Raw genomic sequence first — 1,166 nt, forward strand, 5'->3', positions numbered from 1 at the left:
TAAGCACCTGTGCATGCATGCATTGGCCCATGAAGATAAGCAACTAGAAATTTTGGTCCCCAGGTTGTGGAGATTCTATGCATATATATATATATATATATATATGCATATATATATATATGGTCCCCAGGTTGTGGAGATTCTATGCATATATATGGAGAGAGATATATTATACATACATATTTTCATATATACATTTTATGTATGTATGTTATATACATTATGCATCTTACCATATAAACCAAAATGAGTAGTGACACTGGTGCATTTAAACTGATCATTATTCCCTAAGTGCTTACCCTTATGGAAACCAACTTTGGAGGTTAGAATATTCTTTTTGGAGTATCCTTTCAGAAAGCTGGAAGCCACATCCAAGCTCCATCATTCATTACCTAGGAAACCAGAGGAAATTCATGTAACCACTGTCCTTTATCTCCATGTCAACGACCTGAGAGATGTGTACGGCACATGGTAAAAGCTTCATAAATGTTAGTAATTATTATGCTTATATTTCCATAAGCCGAAATGCTCTTTTCTCCCTTTCCCATCTGTTTTTACCCTCTTAGTCCTTCAAGGCTCACCTCAAATACAGAAACAATAATCACAATAGCAACTAGAAATTTCCCTTACTTCTCCAACTCTACGTTACACAAAACTATTTGTATATCACTGCTCTCATGGAACACCTTGTTGGAAACACCATATAGTGGTTATAAATTGGTGAGGAGTTTGGAAAATTTGTAGTAAATCAAGCCCTGGAAAGCTTTTTCATGTGAATAACTCCTAATTTTGATAGATCTGCAAACGAGCATTGGGGAAGAAAAAATTGGGGCATTGGATGCTTTGATAAATATCCCCAGGAGTACATATAAGACCTCCTTCTCCCAGACTTCCTACAAATCTACTAATGTATTTCATTATATTAGAATACAATGTATTTCACTGTATTAGAATACCACACAATGACTTATCAATTTCCAATTTTTACCTCTTACCACAGAGTCTAACACATTATAAGTATGTTGACTGACTAAATGAAAAATAGCTTTTGTTCTTCTCTGTGTTAAACAGTTCTAACTTAAAGAAAATGGAAGTTGTCTATTGTGGACTTCAAATTGGTTGACTAGAAGCATTTCATGCTCAGCTCCTCCACTTAAAAGATCCAA

The sequence above is a fragment of the Pongo abelii genome, chromosome 5 (assembly GCF_028885655.2).
Source record: "Pongo abelii isolate AG06213 chromosome 5, NHGRI_mPonAbe1-v2.0_pri, whole genome shotgun sequence".
NCBI classification, from domain to species: Eukaryota; Metazoa; Chordata; class Mammalia; order Primates; family Hominidae; genus Pongo; species Pongo abelii.